This window comes from Sus scrofa, chromosome 2 (assembly GCF_054392235.1).
Source record: "Sus scrofa isolate SSC_HxYL_T2T_F1_AM1 chromosome 2, Sscrofa_HxYL_maternal_Yorkshire_Landrace_v2.0, whole genome shotgun sequence".
NCBI classification, from domain to species: domain Eukaryota; kingdom Metazoa; phylum Chordata; class Mammalia; order Artiodactyla; family Suidae; genus Sus; species Sus scrofa.
In genome coordinates, this window is record NC_139384.1 from 49159770 (window position 1) to 49176813 (window position 17044).

Consider the following 17044-nt stretch of genomic DNA (forward strand, 5'->3'; position numbering starts at 1 on the left):
GAGTTACAACTGCCAGCCTGCACCACAGTCCCAGCAACGCGGGATCTGAGCCTCGTCTGTGACCTACACCACAAGCTCACAGCAAGGCCGGCTCCTTAACCCACTGAGTGAGGCCAGGAATTGAACCCACAACCTCATGGTTCCTAGGTGGATTCGTTAACCACTGAGCCTCGACGGGAACTCCCAGCCCTGCAATTCCATCTGTCTCTTAGACATGTCCTATGGATGAACCACTGCCTTCTCCAAGTCACTGTATCAAAAACTATATACATCAACTACCCTTCTCCACCTCCAATAGCCACATTCCTATCAATGGCACCATTGTGAACTATCAAGTCTAAACTTTCCTCTCCTTTGGCTCCTACCTTTAAAGTCTAAGAAGACCATAAACCCTATGGGTCTCCCTTTGCAATATCTCTTCTATTGGTCCTTCGCTCCATTTTAACCACTGTTAACCACATGACCTCATGGCTAGATTGCTGCTGCTGCCTCTGAACAGAGCCCATGCTTCTTGTCCAGTTCCCAGATGAACACTCCTAATGTGTTACTTCTGCCATTTCACTTCTTTGCCCAAAATGACTTCCATGGCTTCCCACCACCGCCTTTAGGACAAAGTCCAAGTGCCTTAGTCCAGCATTCAGGGTCTAGAAACGGAGTGGCAAACTACAGCCCATGGGCCAAATCCAGCCCACCACCTGTTTCTGTAAATAAAGCATTACTGGAACACAGCCACACCGTCATTTACATATTATCTATGGCTGCTTTCCCGCTACAATGGCAGAGTTGAGTAGCTATGACAGAGACCATATGGTCTATGAAGCCGAAAATATTTACCATCTGATCCTTTACAGGAAAAGTCTGCTGACCCCGGTCTAGAATAATCAGCCACCAGCAGATCCTGCCAAAGTTCTTATTCATCGTTCCTTTGATGAAGTTTTTGCTCGCTGAGCCCACTTTCTTTACATCTTACACCCACCTTCTCAAGTCTGAAAAGCTTACTTCACTCCTCCTTGGACTTGTCCATCCTCCAAAACACAGCCAAAGCTCCACCTCTCTGTGAGGCCAGCTGCATCCATCCCCTGCATCTCTGGATGCTTCTCTTCTGGCCTTTCTCTCTGCATCAACTGCAGAAACCTACAGGGAGCTCCCCTTCAGATCTCTTCTACTTACACTATGGGCTTCTCTAGGGCCCTGGCCTGATTCCCTTCACAGAGCAAAGCCAATGCTAACTACCTTGCCCTTCATTCCAAGCACAAATCCTTGGCGGCATAATTTGGTAAGAAAGCATCAAACTTACCAGTGAAGGCCTAGCATTCCACATTTGAAAAGTTAAGCTCAGGTCCAAAAGCATGCACTCTAGCCAGCACCACCTAAAAGCCAATGAAATAAGAGTTTAGCTTTAAAGGAGAATGTTTATCCCTTTTATTTAAATTTACAACTCCCAGTAAGGTTCGATTTTACTGTCTTCCCAGGATGCCCATCTCTGCTTCTGTGCCTAGAAAGTACCATTCATCCTTCAAATCCACTGGACAATCTTCCCCTGGAAGCCACTCCAGTGTCCCAGAGAGGTCACGCAGGCACCCCCTCCTCTTGTCTGGCGAGAACTCCGGTGAGATGTTTATGATAAATACAGCACAATGCAGAATAGTTTCTTATTTGGGAATGGGAGGGTCCCTAGACTGTAGGCTTATCAAGAGATCCAGTAAATTCACCCCTTCCCTTATGCCGACTGCCTAGAACATTACGAGCAGTTAGACAGTCCTCAGCAATTTTTTTTTTTTTTTTTTTTTTTGCTTTTTAGGGCTGTACCTGTGGCATATGGAGATTCCCAGGCTAGGGGTCGAATCAGAGCTACAGCTGCCAGCCTATGCCACAGCCATAGCAACACAGGATCCAAGCCTCGTCTGCAAGCTACACCACAGCTCACAGCAATGCTGGATCCTTAACCCACTGAGTGAGGCCAAGGATCGAACCTGCAACCTTATGGTTACTAGCTGGATTCGTTTCCACTAAGCCACAACAGGAACTCCTCCATTGATAACTATTTTTAAAATAGGTGGGAGATAACCCACTCAATTCGTGAACACATGCCCAGGTACCTAAAATTCTGCTAGGCCACAATTTTCATCATCACATGCTTCAGTCCCACAGCTTTTAACAGGCAAAGTTTAGCAGGAAGGATTAATGAGATTAATTTCCTAAATGCGCACCTTTGGGATGACGCTCCCCTGGGCAGAAACTTTCAGGGCTCCCAGAACCTAAGAAGGCAAGCCCAACTCCACACCAGCCTACCAGGCCTGCACCAACTGGCCCAGCCTCGGCTTGTGTGCTCTCCCCTAGCAGACCCTTCAATCCAGAGAGAAAGGACTGACAGCCAGTCCCTTCTCTCAGCATTCCTTCCAGCTAGCTATCTTCCTCCCCTTCTCTCCACATCATCTCCTTCTACTGAAATGACCTCCATTTCAACATCATGCTCTAGACCAAGGTCATAATAAGGCTCAATAAAGGCATGATGTATGTGTGATAGTAAAATACACATAAAATTTACAAGCTTAGCCATTTTTAAGTGTGCAGCTCAGTGGTGTTACATACTTGCACATTATTGGGCAACTATCATCATCCATCTCCAGAACTCTTTTCATCTGCAAAACTGAAACCTTATTTTATTTATTTATTTATTGTCTTCTGCCTTATTAGGGCCGCATCCACAGCATAAAGAGGTTCCCAGGGTAGGGGTCCAATCGGAGCTACAGCTGCTGGGCTACGCCACAGCCACAGCAACATCAGATCCAAGCCATGTCTGTGACTTACACCACAGCTCATGGCAACGCCGGATCCTTAACCCACTGAGCGAGACCGGGGATTGATGATGCAACCTCATGGTTGCAGGATTTGTTTCTGCTGCACCACGATGGAAACTCCAAAACTGAAACTTTATACCCTTTGAACAACTACTCTGCCTTCTCCCTTTCTCCTAGTCTATGGCACACAGTTTTTGTGGAATAAATGATTGAATGACCAAGTGAAGACATGGATGAATCTAACCTCCACCCTCCCTACAAAAGCCAGAAGTACAGTCTCTCTCTGCAGGACTCCCACAGTGCTGCTTCACCTCTTTCTCAGACTTACTTCAAACAATCTTAAATGACCCTTTTTTGCACACTCGTATTCTCCTTCAACGTGGGAACTGGGGAGTTCCCATCAGTGGTTAACGAATCCGACTAGGAACCATGAGGTTGAGGGTTCGATCCCTGTCCTTGCTCAGTGGGTTAAGGATCCGGCATTGCCGTGAGCTGTGGTGTAGGTCACAGACCCGGCTCAGATCCTGCGTTGCTGTGGCTCTGGCGTAGACCCATGTCTACAGCTCTGATTAGACCCCTAGCCTGGGAAGCTCCCCATGCCGTGAGTGTGGCCATAGAAAAGACAAAAAAAAAAGGTGGGAACTGGGACTTATCTGCGAGGCTAAGTTTGGGTCCAGAGCACGCACACGGTTAGATCCAGTGGGCAAGTCTCAGTCTTCCTCTTTCAGCCTTTGCTACCATTGAATCATTTCCTCTAGGTTGCCTGCTCTCATCACCTGGCTTCCAGGACGGCACTCTGGTTTCCACCCACCTCACTGGCTATTCTTTCCCTTCACTGGGTCTTATTCATCTCCCCCTCTGTTACTGTCAGAGGGGCTCAGGGCTCGGTCCTTGTTCTCCTCTCTTCTCTGTGTACCTTCGATCACCCCTGGGGGAATCTCACTTAGCTTCCTACCTAGATGCTGAGGATGCTGGGATTTCTCTCTAGGCAAGGACCCCTCCTGCAGACTCCTTTTTGTACATCCTACTGCCTGCTTCAGAGGAAGATGTCAAGTGGTCTGTGCGAGATGTGTTCAGTGTCTCAAACCTTATGTCTCACAGAGACCCCTGACCTTCCCCGAGACCTGCTCCTCCCACCTCTCACCCATCTCAGCTTAAGGCACCAGTCTTGCTGTGGCCCCGGCCAAGGTTTGGAGTCATACTTGGCTCCTCTCTTTCTCTCTTTCGCCACATCCAGTCCTCACCCCAACTGGTTTTTACCTTCAAAATATATATGCAGAATGCGACCATTTCTCACCTCCTCCACCATTACTATCCTAGATGATTGCAACAGCCTCCTAATTGGTGTCCCTGCTTTTCCTGCTTCTATTCTTGGTGCCACTCCCACCTCCACCCATAGCCTATGCTCAATACAGGAGGGAATCTGTTACAACATAAGTCAGATTATGTCATGTCTTTACTTAAAATCCTTACAAGACTTCCTAGCAAGGACAATTCCAGGGAATAAATGTTTGCAAAGTAGACCCGCTGGCCCAGGGGCAGACTGGTTGGGGAGGGAGGGTCTTCAGGCCCGTTTCCTCATCCCAATCATCAATTTCTCGACTGGTAGTCCTGATCCATCTCCTGTTATCTAAGTCCTGAAAGAAAAGGAATTTTTTTCCTGTCTTTTTAGAGCCGCACTTGCGGCATATGGAGGTTCCCAGGCTAGGGGTGGAATCAGAGCTGCCGCTGCTGGCCTACACCACAGCCACAGTAATGCCAGATCTGAGCCACGTCTTCAACCTACACCACAGCTCACGGCAATGCTAGATCCTTAACCCACTGAGCGAGGCCAGGGATCGAACCTGCATCCTCATGGATGCTCATTATCACTGAGCCCCGAGGGGAACTCTGAAAGGGAACTTTTTTAGAGGAAGAAAAATACCATCAATCAGCTTTCTTTTCCAGTTAGGACACCACAAGAAGCCAATCACACTCAGAGCTCTTAAGCAATAAGATATGTCAAGATTGCTGCCACCGAACACCTAGTTTCCAAAGATAAAGCTAACCTTCCAGAGAACAGCTGGGACTCTCTTGGTGCTGATGGTGAATCCTCCTGAAGCCCCTGTCTCCCTGTGCCCTCCAGCTGGTCACCAAGCCCTATTTGCCTAATTGTCTCCAGACTCCACCCCCCTCCTTGGCTTCCCAGATGCTGTGGCTGGAGGTGAAGTCCACAAGAAATAAGAACCCATACTGAGTGAAATAAGTCAGAAAGACAAAGACAAATACCACATGATATCACTTATAACCGGAATCTAATATACAGCGCAAATGAACATTTCCACAGAAAAGAAAATCATGGACTTGGAGAATAGACTTGTGGTTGCCGGACAGGAGAGGGAGGGAGTGGGAGGAACTGGGAGCTTGGGGTTATCGGATACAACTTGGAATGGATTTACAAGGAGATCCTGCTGAGTAGCATTGAGAACTATGTCTAGATACTTATATTGCAACAGAACAAAGGGTGGGAAAAAATGTATACATGTAAGTGTAACTTGGCCCCCATGCTGTACAGCAGAAAAAAAAATTTTTTTTTAATTAAAAAAAAAAAAAAAGAACCCAAGGACTCATTAGCACAGGTCTCATTCGTTCAGTTCTCCTCAGAACTACAGTAGCAGCCTCCCAACCAGTCTCCCCAGCTCTACTCACTTACTTACTTCCAACCACAACCTCACACAGTGATGATTTTTAGGAAAACCTAAATTTGATCAAGTCCTCTGCTTAAAACTCTCCAAAGAGTTCCGACATTGCCACACTATAAATTCTTCAAAAGATATCACAGTAAACCATAGTAAATATTCTTTTTTAATCTTCCCTAGATGCTTTCCTTCTGCCTTCTTCTTAGAAAGGCCTTGCTCCATCCAACAGAGGTGGATAAACCATCCAGTTCAGGTGACAGGAGTCCACCCCCCTGCCACAGTGACAGACCCAGAAGGACAAGCACATCACACCAGATGGGCCAATCAGAGACTTTCTCTAGAACTGAAATATGGATGCAGAGAAAGTTCTTCCTTCACTGGAGTTGCTAAACAAGGGCTGTCAACAGTGGTGCCCTCCAGGGAGGGTGGCTTGTCTGCAGCAGGAAAGACGGATGCTAATGCACAAGGAGCGGAAGGCACCAGATGGACCACCAGCAGCATCAACTCCCATTCTGGAACCTCTTGCTTCTGGGAGCCCCTACAGCATCCTTCCCAGTTATGGAATCAATAGCTACCCACTTAAGCTGCAGCTAGCTGGAGTCTCAACAGGCCCACCATGACATGTCTTGTATCTGGGCATTTTCCCACCTTGTTTTCTCTGCCCAGAAGGCATGCTCCTTGGGTTTTTACACAGCAGCCAGGCTTCCTCTGTGGAGCCAGCCCTGAAGGGATGCACAGTTAGTCTGATCTTTCCAGATATGCTCTAAAAGGGCTAGAATATACCTCCTCCGCTATGCTTACACACCTCGCCATCTCCCCAGCCTGACAGCTAGTTGCCCAAACTAGAAACCTCAGCATGAAGAAGGCAGACCCATCAAGCCCCAAAGAAGGATGCTGTGGTGAGCAGCATGCATTTTCTTTTTGCCTCATTTGGAAGGGAAGAGCCTAGATATGCCAGGAAACATGGACAAAAAGGGTTCCAACAAAAGCTTGCTCCCTCAAGACTCGCCTGGTCTCCTTGTCCTTCCTTGTGGTCCAGGAAGACGTCCCCCTTCTTCCTTTTTATCTGCTGCCACAGTCCAGAACCTCATCATCTCCTCCCTGAGCCCAGGCCCTGGCCTCCTGGTCTCAGTGCCACTCCCCAGTCCCAACCATCCTCCACACTGCTGCCGAGTTGAACCTCCAATGACCCTCCCACCACCTACAGAGTCAAACTCCTGGTGGGAAGGCCCTTCATACACTGGCCCCAACCCCATTCTCTAATTTTCTCCCCACCACTTCCACTGCCAGGAGGGTGCAGCGGACGGACGTCTCCCTATTCCACCTGCTGTGTACAACTAAAAATCTCGGTACGTGATGTGTAACACGAACACAAGACAACTCTGAAAGGCAGAGCCAAGAAGGCAGACGGGTCAGGTCCTGAGAAAGGACACTGGGGTGAGAGGCCTGCATTTTCTTTTTGCCTTACTGGGAATGGAAGAGCCTGGAAATGCCAGCGAGCACGGACAAAAAGCGCTCCAACAAAAGCTTGCTCCCTCGAGCAAGACAGGCAACTTTTTGATAATAACTCCTCTATCTCAGCCAAATACCGCAGAAAACCCCATGGTCCCACCCACATCCATACAACGAAGTGCAAATGACCTCTGCAGAAAACATCCACAGCCAACCGTATACTTAAGGGCAAAAGACCGAAGCATCCCCCCATTAGGGATACGCAATGCTTTTCTGCTCTCACCATGCTCACTCAACATAGTGCTCCAAGTCCGAGCCAGCACAAGAGGCAACAAAAGGAAATAAACAGACTGGAAAGGAAGAAATAAAACGATCTCTATTTGTAGATGATATGATTGTCAAGATAGAAAAGTCCTGAGGAATACACCAAAAAAATAAAATAAAAATAAAAATAAAAATGCCTATGACTAATTAGTGAGTTTAGCAAGGATGCAAGACACAAAATAAAAATTAAAAAAGCAAATGTTTTTCTATATCCTAGCAAGGAACATGTGGACACTGAAATAAAAAATACAGTACCATTCACAATCACCAAAAGAAGAAAAAAGAAAAACTTAGGTGTAGATTTAATTTTTCTAGCACATCACTCTATGATCTAGCCACACAGGTCTACACTGCCAGGAAGACAGGGACAGTATATGTGCTTCGCCCTCCGATGAAACCAAAATACTGAGCCAGTGCCCAGCACCTAGTAGGCAGGCAGTATTTGTTGCCATAGCAACATGCCCTGTTCTGTTTAAGACACACTTGCTTCCCCTTTATGCTCCTAGTGGGATCACCAGCTACTAAGAAGTTCCATGTCTCGTTTCTGCCTTGGCAGGTCATGACTGCCAAGCATGAACCAGGGAAACTGTTTCTGCTCCCACTCCCAGACACACGTAGGTTCTCACAATTCACACAGCATGTATTGGAAGTAGCCTCTGCAGGCAACTCTCGGTTACCCAGAGGGGACACTGGGCCCCTTCCACATGAGTCTGAGGGGCCCCAAGCCTCAGGCCAAATGATGCAAGCCCACTGCCAATGTGGTCCCATGGGGGCTCTGAGACGGAGGAGCTACAGACGTCTTCCCCCATGTGAAAGCTCGGTTACGAAAAGAATTGCCCATCTGTGCTAAAGACAGTACCACGGAGGAGGAGAGGCTATGTGAGATAGATCAGGACCCAGAGGGCATCCAGATATCTTTTTCCAAAAACTTTTCCCCTCTTTTTACTTCTCAGGGTAGCAAGTGAGTCTAATAGTCATTCGGTGAAAGCCAAAACCTCAGTACAACTCTGATTCCCCTCTTTCAGTGCTGCCATCGATCCCACAGCCAAACTTGCTGTTCCACGTTCAGAGCACATCTCAGAACCAACCACTTCTCAGCATCTTGCCATCACCACCACGCCGGACCTGGCTGCTCCTGTCACTCCCTGGAGAGAACTCCAAAAGACTTGACTTCTCGCCCAAGGCCTCCCTCCCCACAGCAGTCAGAATGAGCCTTTCCAGATGTTACTAGGATCAGGCCATTCCTCGTTCAAACCCCTGTGCTGTTGCTGGCTCTCCTTGTCACTCCCAATGCAACCAAGTCTCAGCAATGACCCTCATGGCCTGGTCCCCTTCCTTCTCTGCCTTCACTTTCCACCACGTCGTCACCTTCTCTTCACCCACTGCAGCCACCCCCGCCACCTTTACCTGCTGTTCCCATGTCTGATGAGCTTCCCCAGTTAAACCCATGACTCACTTCTTCCCCTCATTCACTGTGGCATACACTCTACTATGAGTTCACCAAAACCCATTTCCTTTTTCTTGTGGGCACAGGGCTGGACTATCTTTCCCAGCCTCCCCTGCCTTTAGCAGTGCATGTGCCTGAGCTCTGACCCATGGGGGAAGGGATGCACGCTTCTTCCAGACTGGCCCCAAAAACCTCCTCACAAAGCCCTCTCTCTCTGTCTTTTTTCTTTTTTTGCTTTTTAGGGCCCCACCTGCAGCACATGGAAGTTCCCAGGCCAGAGGCTGAATCAGAGCTGCTGCTGGTCTACACCACAGACACAGCAATGCAGGATCCAAGCCACGTCTGTGACCTACACCACAGCGCATGGCAATGCCAGATCCCCAACCCACTGAGCAAGGCCAGGGATCGAACCCGCATCCTCATTAGTCGGGTTCATTACCACTGAGCCACAACGGGAACTCCTAGTTCTCTCCTTTTTTCCCCCCTTCCCTCTTCAGCTGAATGGAAAGAATCTGAGGGCCATGAAGAAGGCAGAGCCACAAGACAGATGGGGCATGGATCCCTCAATAACTGCCAGGAAGGATGTCTGCTAACCAGGAGCAGCCACACTGCAACTTTTCTATATGAGAAATACAATTTTCCTGGTTTGATACGCTGAGATCTGGGGGTCTATTTGCTACTAATAATTTGGCATCCTTCTCTCTCGCTCTTTTTTTTTTTTTTTTCCCCAAGGTGTGACTATTGGGAGTGGAACCTGTGGTCCCCTGCGGAGGGACTATCCCATCTAATATCCCTAATATCCCACCATGTCAAATTACACCTATTTTTCTTTTTCTTTTTTTTTTTTTGTCTTTTTGTCTTTTTAGGGCCACCCCCCATGGCATATGGAGGTTCCCAGGCTAGTGGTCAAATAGGGGCTGCAGCCGCTGGTCTACGCCACAGACACAGCAACTCAGGATCTGAGCCTTGTCTTCGACATACACCACAGCTCACAGTAACGCCAGACCCTTAACCCACGGAGCAAGGCCAGGGATCAGACCCAAGTGCTCATGGATACTAGTCAGGTTCGTTAACCACTGAGCCACAACGGGAACTCCTGGCCTCCTTCTCAATGAGGCTTTCTTCGATTACTCTATTAAAAACCTTGCAGAACTTCTTAGATGATGACATCCTTCCTTTGTCTTTCTCCATGGTCAGTCTCTATTAACACAGAGCATGCTGTATATTTTACTTTTTGTTTTTTTTCCCTATCTCCCCACATTTGAATGTCAGCTGAAGGCAGGAATTTTTGCATTTCTTTTCCCTTTGTTGTATCTCCTGGGTCTAGAATGGTGCTTAGCATGTTGAAGACAATTATGTGTTGTTAAATGAATGAATGGGAGTTCCCTTCATGGTGCAGCGGAAACAAAAGCTGACTAGTATCCACGAGGATGCCAGTTTGATCCCTGGCTTCGCTCAGTGGGTCAGGGATCTGGCGTTGCCATGAGCTGTGGTGTAGGTCACAGATGCGGCTTGGATCCCATGCTGCTGTGGCTGTGGCTGTGGCTGTGGCTGGCAGCTGTAGCTCCAATTCAACCCCTAGCCTGGGAACTTCTATATGCCTTGGGTGCAGCCCTAAAAAGAACACACACACACACACACACACACACACACACACACACACAAATTGAATGAATGGATGGATGACATAGACTCCAAGATCAGAAAGGCCTGTATTGAGGCTCTGCCATTTACTACCTGTGTTTCCTGGAGCAAACTGCTCTCCCCTCTGTAAGACCCATTTTCTTCATCTCTAAAAGGGGGGATAAGGAATAATAGTACCTTCTTTACAGGGGCTGAGCATAATTAAGATCATGACATAAATGTGTTAGTTCAGTGCCTAATGACAGCTCATAAATGCTAATTACACGGTTATCCACTCAAGGCCAGAGGACAAGACTGGGTGTCAGGCCCTTGTAAGGTCACTGGTAGGGCCACCTATCAGAGAGGAAGGCATGAATGGATGTTTACATGTGCAAGCTCTTCTGGAAGAAATTGTGGCAAACACCTAGGTAGTGAGATTCAAGGGCTGCCTGAAAGTTTTCAGGAAATTGCAGACAATCAGAAAAACATGACAACTGGTGTCAGGGGGTGATGAAAAGTGTGTGCCGAGTCTGCAGAAAAGCGCTTCTCTGGAGAGAGCACCACACCAATGATGAGAGATCACTTTGTGCCTTTTAAGAAACAATTTTCACAGCAAAGCTGGAGAAAAGAGAGGCCTCTTGCATCATGAGGACAAGGTAATAAGGCTATAAAAATGGAACTCAAATAAACCACACACAGAGCCCACATGGGCCCAATTTTCCAAGAAAAATAGCGATTGCTACAGCATTCAGATGAGGCAGTCACACTTGTGCCCGAGCATAGCAAATAGCTTTCAGATGTCGTTAGGCTGCAGAAAAGCCACTGGGTTTGCCAAATTAGCCGTGCCAGCTCTCACCTGCCCTTCTCTGTCACTGTGTCACACTCTCTTCTTTCTACTGATAAGAAGACACAGACAATGATAGCCAATGCCTGCACCTGCTTCGCCATCTTCAAAATATAGATCCTCTTGGAATGAACAGCACCACACAGTCAGGAAAGCCTAGGCTGCAGCTCTGTGTGTCTGTAGCCGGTCTGCCCCTTTTCCATAGGGCCTCTTGGCTTTCTGGCTGGCTCAGACCTGCTCTAAATGTTCACCTCCTGGAACTCTCCCCAGGGCTGGGGCTTACTGACAAACCTCCTGGAAACTCCTTCTTTCTATGGCTTCTCGCAGCTCTCACCAAACTCCCCCATACCCATCACTGCACTCCCTCTCATATCCTCCTCTGGCCCCTCGTCCACCTCTGTCCCTCCAGACATGGGTACCTCAAGCTTCTAAAGTGTGATGTCCACCCACCTTTCTGGTTCGAGGGCCTGTTCTTCCCATAGACCGGAGGCAGGAGAGCTTTGTGGTTAGAAGCAGATATTCTGGAGCCAGACCAACTGGGTCGGATCCAATTTGTACAGCAGTTAATAAATCATTTTATGTCTACTTCTTCATCTGTAAAATGGAGGCAATTAAAGTACCTCATCTGGGTCACTGCAGGTATTCAACGAGTTAACATAAAAAAGGCTCTTAGAACCATGCCTGGCACCTGATACCTTTCATAAAGTGCTAGCTCCGACCACTATTCAATGAGTCCGTTGTTTTGCCAAACATACACCATGTCTTTCCATCTCCATTTCCTCTACTCAGGCCTTTTACCTTTGCTGGGAACCTCCAGGCTCCATCTCAACTGGTCCTTAAGATTGCTTTAAGGACCGTTTAAAGCAACCACTTTTTTTTTTTTTTTTTTTTTTTTTAAGGGCTGCACCCTCAGCATTTGGAAGTTCCCAGGCTAGGGGTCGAATTGGACCTACAGTCGCTGGCCTACACCACAGCTACACAGCAACGCCAGATCCGAGTCAAGTTTGCGACCTACACCACAGCTCATGGCAATGCCAGACCCTTAACCCACTGAGCAAGGCCAGGGATCGAACCAGCAACCTCATGGTTCCTAGTCAGATTGATTTCTGCTGCGCCACGAGACGGGAACTCCAAAGCAACCACTCTTACCTTTCTGTATTCTCCCACCAATGAGATGGACTTCCTCCCTTCTTTAACAGGGTGGGGCTGACTTCTCCCAGCGCCCCCTTCCGAAATGCCCTTGAATCATCATGATTTTAAATCTGTTTATCTTCCCTACTCTCAATTCATGAGCTCAAAAACAGAGGTCCAAATTTTTTCTTCCCTAATTTTTATCCTCTGTAACCTTATACACTAAAAAGACTCAGTAAGCATTTGCTGGATGAAGTTGAAATGGAAAGCCTAAAACCAGGGTTTTGGTAAAAATCAACCGAGACTGAAACAACAATAGATTAGCAGGACATAAGAAGCCTTCCCCATCACCCCAAAGCCAACACAGGTTTCAAGTTTAAAAGAACACAGGAGATCAAATCAGTGTTAGTTATTTCTCAGTTTTTTTCTGGTCATTTCCTACTGGTCAACAAAAAGCCAAATCCTTCCACAGAAAAGAAATTCATGGACTTGGAGAACAGACTTGTGGTTGCCAAGGGGGTGGGGGAGGGAGTGGGATAGACTGGGAGTCTGGGATTAATAGATGCAAACTATTGCCTTTGGAATGGATAAGCAATGAGATTCTGCTGTATAGCACTGGGAACCATATCCAGTCACTTGTGATGGAGCATGATGGAGGATCATGTGAGAAAAAGAATATATATATATGTATGGGTGACTGGGTCACTTTGCTATACAGTAGAAAATTGACAGAACACTGTAAACCAGCTATGATGGAAAAAAAAAAAATCATTAAAAAAAAAAAAAAAAAAAAAGCCAAATCCTTCCAGCAAGTTTGCAATCTGCTCCACTGCTAAGAGGACTTCCAACAGGCTCACTCAGTCTTAGGGAGACATGTTTTTTCCCCCTCAAAAGTCCTACTTACTTTTTCTTTTTGTGGCCTCACCAATGGCACACAGAGGTTCTCAGGTCAGGGATCGAACCTGTGCCACAGCAGTGACCGGGGCCACGGCAGGGCCAAGGTGAGATCCTGAACCCAATGAGCCACCAGGGAACTCCTCTATTTACTTTTTCTTGTTTAGGCTATTTCTTTAAAACATCCTGAAGATGAGATCATTATTTGATTTTGTTACTGTTTTAAACCAAGGGCCAAAGATACAGGGACACATAATTCCTCAATTTGAGCAGGTAGATAACACTTTAAGGGAATGTACTGGGTTTGCCTCCACCTGTAAGAACAAACAAGCCAAGTATTACTTGTAAATCCACATCTTTTCACGTACATCTAATTTCACATTACCATTACCGTTTCCTCATCCATGGAAAACACGACAAAGACCTTCCTGGCATTGAAAGTAAAATTTTAATATAGCCTCATGACATTCTTCTTGGGAAAGAAAAAAACAAATTCTGATTCTCCATCGAATCTTGGGCCATGGCCATTAGCTAGATAAATACCAAGCTAATGAAATGATTCTGTAATACACAGAGATGGCTTAATGCAGCATTAGCTGAAAGAGCAAAAATTAGAAGTAATCTAAATGCCCCATAACAAGCTCAGGGCTTATCAAAGCCATTCCCTGGACAGACTATCACACAGCCATCTTAAACAAGCATGCTGGAAACCAGGGAGCCACGTGGAAAAAGGCTGAGGATGTCATCTTAAGAGGGAAGCGGGTGCGTATGCTGTGTAGGGATGTGTGTTTGTGCCACTAAAGCTGCCCCAGCTGGGCAGATTAGGCCCAGGGTTTGAAGTCAGAAGCAGGGAAAATGAAGAGAAAGCTAAGAGAAAATCTCAGGAAACAGGGCCAGAGGGGCTAGCGGTAGGAAAATGAGACTCCTGGACCTGGGGCTAGGAGCCTGCTTAGGAGTAGAGAATGGGAGAGGGGAAAGGGGCTTCAAAGGCAAGGTCTTTCAGGAATTCCACCCCCAAAGCAGGCAGGAGGAATGCAGAAGCAAACCCTTCCACTGCAGAATAAATCAATCCCTCGGTGAGAGAACAGTTTTGAAAACCCTAAGATACTTAACATCAAGCCTTGGACATTAAGCGTGGCCACTGGGCTTCCACCAGAAAGCTCAGCCCTTCCCAAGCCTCTGAGGCTAATCCTGCCCCAAGGCAGGAGGGATTTAAGAGGCTCTAGCCTAGAACCCAGGGATTTAGCGTGTTTGCTGATAGCCTGATTAGGTAGGTGGTTTGGGACCTAAGAGAGAGATAAAGAAAGTGAGCCCCCAGGAGAACAAGTATCTTAGCCAGGGCCACACAGAGAGCTACGGGCTGAGCTGACACCTGAATCTGAGTCTGCCTGTCTCTGGTTTAAAGCTCTTCCGCAGAGCAACTTGGTACAAGGACCAAGATGGACAGTACAGACCGAATGGCCCTGCATGAAGTGTTGGGACCCAGCTGATGCCAGAGACGCAGTGGCTCGTGAACAGGTGAGCCCAACCAGAGCAGGACAGGAAGATCCCAGAGATCCTAGGACACCAACAGCTGCCCCCAGAGGGAAAAAGCCCCCTCCTGCAGCCCAATCCAGGCCAAGTCCCTGCCTCTAACTCCTTGGCTGTCAATGCTGGTCCCTAAATGCCTGACCTCCAGCACCACTGTGCCACCTGTGGGTCCCACAAGGCAACGCCATCTCTGGACAGGAAATAAATGACTCCAGATCTCCTTCCCACATCTCCCATTCCCCTTGATTCCTACCCCCGCCCCCGGCAGCATCCCCAATCTGGACACCTCCTACTAATACACAAAGCCGAACTCACTGCCTGGCATTTAAGGTCCTCCCTCATAGGTCCCAAAATACCTACCTAATCAGGCCTCCTAAAGCACCCACCCCCTTCTCCCCAGACTGGCCAGGGCCTGACCACCCTCTGGTTCCTATGCCACCTCCAGAAGCCATGCTCGCCTTCCCCACCTCAAGCTTTGTCTCATTTTTCCAGGCTACCTCCAAACGGGTGTTCCTCACACTATGCCACCCAGAGAAGAAAAAAAAAAAAAAAAACAGAGGGAAGAGCAGCAAGGAAGAGAGGTGGCCATGAGGCATTCACACAGTGTATGGAATGACCCCAACCCTTTGGGGCCTGAGCAGCCAAAGGACTAGGCTCTCACATATGGAACAAGCAGGTCATCCAAAGGCCTATGCACAGGAGACCCGCTTCCCCACATCCGCTCTAGATCCATCACTTAAGCAGTTGTCCAACTCGCCCTTGACCCTGCCTGCCCCCACCCCGACCCCCCATCAGGAGATGCTGCACACATGAGATAGTGATGCCAAAGCCAGGACTGCTGGTAAGGGTCCTGCCACGGCTGCCCGTCATCAGCACTTCCTGGGCTCCTACTGCATGCTAACTGGTGGGCACAGGACACAAAGACACAAATTCAAATGCACTCGTCTTTGTGTTGCAGGAATTCCAACCCAAACAGGGGGAGGGGCAAGAGTGAGCTAAACCTCACTAATAAACAAATGCCACCCAGAGAGGAAAAAAAGCACAGAGGGAAGAGCAGCAAGGAAGAGAGGTGGCCATGAGACAATTCAACCAAGAAGGGGCTGGGGAAGGACTCAGAAAGCCAGACTTGAGCTGGTTGCTGAGGGGCAACAAACAACAGGATCAGCATGTGTCGGGTGCTAATTGTATGCTGAGCACTGTACCAAACACTCCACTTGCTCTACTGCCAACTCATTCACTCATTCATAACGGGGCCCTACTACCTGCCAGGTGGTGTTTTAGGCACTCCAGACAGAGCTAATACCATAAACACTAGTCTCCGCCCTCAGAAGTCAGATTCTATTGAAAAAAAGATAGACAAAAAACCAAATAAAAAAATGCATCATATGTTAGACAGTGATAAATGCCAAGAAGAAAAATAAAGCAAAAAAGGAAATAGGGAACATGGAGGTGAGACAGTGAGCTGGGTGGTACAACTGGAAGCAGGGCGACCTTGAAGAAAAGACCCGGAGAAAGTGAATGAACAAGCCATAAGGATACTTGGGGGAAGAGTATTCGAGGCAGAGGGGCAGTCAGTGGAAAGAGCCTGGACAGGAAGCACACGCAGGGTGCTGAAGAACAGCAAAGATTCCAATGTGGCTGGAGTGGGGTGAGAGAGGGGCAGGCAGGGTCGCTGGGTACAGCTGTGCAAGTTGCAGACTGCACAACTCAGGAAGGTGCCACTCACATGCTCCACAGCGCTCTACCTAGAACCCAGTCTGCCAAATCCATACCAGGCCCTGGGGTGGGAGATGAGGTCAGAGAAGTTCTGGGAAGCCCCACAGGCTAGGGGAAGGCTTTCTCTCTGTGTAAGACAGGAAGCCACCATCAGGAGGGTTCTGAGCCAGAGGCATGACCTGATGTGACCCCCTCTTTGTGGGATCCCTAGGCAGAGGGCGCACAGTAAGGAGGCAAGGTTGGAAGCAGACGATTGCTTCGGAGGCTCTTGCAATAATCACGCTCAACCATGTATCGTATTATCCTCTCAATCCCATGAGGTTGGTTCAATGATCACTCTTTCATAGATGAGGAGATTAGGCTCAAGAGAGATTTGGTAACTTGCCCAAAGTACTCAGCTAGGCAGTGGCAGAACTGCCTGGACTGAGAAGCAGGGGATGAGAACATTCTAGATGGAATGAGTGGCATCAGCCACAGAACTGGAGCTTGGCAGGGCTCACACACTTGGGGAAGGACAAGTTTATAGTCCAGTGGGGGCTAGAGGCAGGGCTGGCAAGTAGGGACAATTGACAAGAGCAGCCAGTGAAGGCCCGTCTATGGCCTG

The 17044-nt window shown here is 48.0% G+C and overlaps 1 protein-coding gene across 20 annotated transcripts in view; it reads right to left on the reverse strand.

Annotated features, from left to right (window-relative positions):
• Positions 1–17044, reverse strand: part of ARNTL (aryl hydrocarbon receptor nuclear translocator like) — a 129048-nt gene that overhangs the window by 91498 nt on the left and 20506 nt on the right. For 13 of the 20 annotated variants that reach the window (XM_021076235.2, XM_085006386.1, XM_021076223.2 and 10 more), the window contains exon 2: positions 1298–1370. The exons of the other annotated variants lie outside the window; for them this stretch is intronic. The gene's annotated coding sequence lies outside the window, so the exon portion shown is untranslated. The remainder of the gene's footprint in view (positions 1–1297; positions 1371–17044) is intronic. 20 annotated transcript variants of the gene reach the window in all.